Source organism: Euprymna scolopes, chromosome 20, assembly GCF_053919585.1.
Source record: "Euprymna scolopes isolate OS-2025 chromosome 20, ASM5391958v1, whole genome shotgun sequence".
NCBI lineage: Eukaryota > Metazoa > Mollusca > Cephalopoda > Sepiida > Sepiolidae > Euprymna > Euprymna scolopes.
Window position 1 is genome coordinate 78,078,420 of NC_136501.1, and position 2,500 is coordinate 78,080,919.

General features: G+C 37.4%; 1 protein-coding gene across 3 annotated transcripts in view; it reads left to right on the forward strand.

Moving 5' to 3' along the window:
- Window positions 1-2,500, forward strand: part of LOC145241473 (uncharacterized) — a 419,465-nt gene that overhangs the window by 192,208 nt on the left and 224,757 nt on the right. The gene's annotated exons all lie outside the window — the stretch shown is intronic.

Sequence of the window (2,500 nt, forward strand, 5' to 3'; positions counted from 1 at the left end):
TATATATATACATATATATATACATATACATATATATACATATATATATATACATATACATATATATATATACATATACATATATGTACATTTTTTTTTTTCACAGTGATCACCACTTATCAAGGCCCGGAAGCCACTCAGGGATAAAGGTTATTGCAAGTACATTACGTTAGTGAGGAGATTTGCTGAAGTGTTTACTTAAGGGGGTGGTTCATATGGAATTTGTTAGCATTTGACTTGGAGACATCCAAGTTGTAGTCAGGTGGGAAGCAGGCAGACGGAACAGAGTTCCACAGGCGTGCAGTTCTAAGAAAGAAGCTTTGTTCATGGAATTCACGTTTTGATTTAGGCACAGATATAGAGTAGGGGAAATTTTTCACAGTGGATTCAGCTAGACGGGTGTTTTTCGTGAAAGATTGGCGAGGGGGGACCAGAGATTGGAGTTCAGACGAGCATCTGCCATGGAAATAACGATGAAACAAGGACAGGCTCGCAACGTCTCTTCTGTGGGAGAGAGGTTGCAGGGTAGAGAAAAGGGCATCCCCCACTAAGCCACGAAGTCTATTTTTTACTCTGTCAAGGCAGAATAGGCTGTTTTTAGCAGCTCCTGCCCAGATATGGCAACAGTATTCCATCCTTGGACATACTTGGCTTTTATATAGATAGAGAATTACATCAGTAGTGAGATATCTTCTGGAGCGGTAGAAGGATCCCACCATCTTTCCAGCGACCTTGGCAACAGACTTGATGTAGTGTTCCATTTCAGATCAGGAGTAAAGGTCAAACCCAGAAGCTTGTCAAAACATGGGGCCTCACCCAGACGAGAGCCATCCATCACAATTGATGCCAGCTGGGGATCAGAGCGTTGATGATGTAAGGATAGGAGTTTAGTTTTAGATGCATTAAAGGCAACCAGCCACGTCTTCCCCCACTGAACCAGGCGCTCGAGATCAGAGGAGAGAGAATCAGAGAGAACTTTGTCATTTACAGCCTTTGATGTGTTGCCGTAGATGGTCGTGTCATCAGCATATATGTCAACGAATGATTTAAGAATGTGTTTAGGGAGGTCATTGATGTAGATCAGGAAGAGAGTTGGGCCCAGGATTTACCCCTGAGGGGCTCCAGCATTTATATTGCAGGCCTCCGATTTTTGTCCATCTACCACTACTCTTATGAGCCTATCGGAGAGAAATGATTTAATGATTGAGAAAACATTTCCAGTTATACCGTAGCTTGAAATCTTGTGAAGTAGACCATTATGCCATACCTTGCCAAAGGCCTTTGATATGTCAAGAGCAATTGCCCTAGAAAGGAAGCCTTTGTCAAGAGATTCACTAATCCTGTGGGATATAACCGTCAGCACATCTGCGGTAGATCTTGCAGAGCGGAAACCATATTGTGTGTCACTAAGAAGGTTATTCCTGCTGAGGTGGTTTACTATTTCTCTATTTAATATGGATTCCAGCAACTTACTCATAACACACAGGAGACTTATTGGTCTGTACTGAGAGGGAGATGACTTATCACCTGAATTCTTAAATACAGGGCAAACTGATGAGGTCTTCCAGGGAGTCGGAAAGCACTTCTCCTTAAGGCAGCGCTTAAATAGTTTCGTAAGTATGGGAGCAAGTTCTTGTTGAAGCTTTTTTAACACTATAATTGGGATGCCATCAGGGCCAGTTGCTTTACTGGAATCTAGGTTCTTTATTAGCTTGGCGATCTCATGCACGGATATTTGTATGTTATCTAGCTTGTTCTGTGTTATAGGAGGAAATATGGGGAGTTGATGGCCTTCGTCGCATAGGGTAGAATTAGCTGCAAAGTTCTTTGCAAATAGTTTGGCCTTGTTTGACGCTGACGAGATGACCTCTAGTCCATTGATAATGGTTGGGATAGAACGCACACTTCTGTTCAGGATCCTATTTGTTATTTGCCAAAACTGGTGGGATCCAAGACGCTGATCAGCTACCTTGGATTTAACAGACTGGGCATATAGCTCTGTTGCATTTTTTATTACTCTTTTACAGTGGTTGCTGGCAGACATGAAAGCAGCTTTAGTCTCAGTGCATCTATTACGTTGGTAGCTATGGAAAAAGTGATATATACATATACATATAATATATATATGTATATGTATATATATGTATATGTATATATATGTATATTTATATATATGTATATATATATGTATATATGTATATGTGTATATATGTATATGTACATATATATGTATATACATATATATACATATGTATATATACATATATACATATATATACACACATATATACATATACATATATATACATATATATATACATACATATATATACATATATACATATACATACATATATATACATATATATATACATATATATATACATACATATATATACATATATACATATACATACATATATATACATATATATATACATATATACATATATATACATATATATACATATATATAGATATACATATATATATACATATA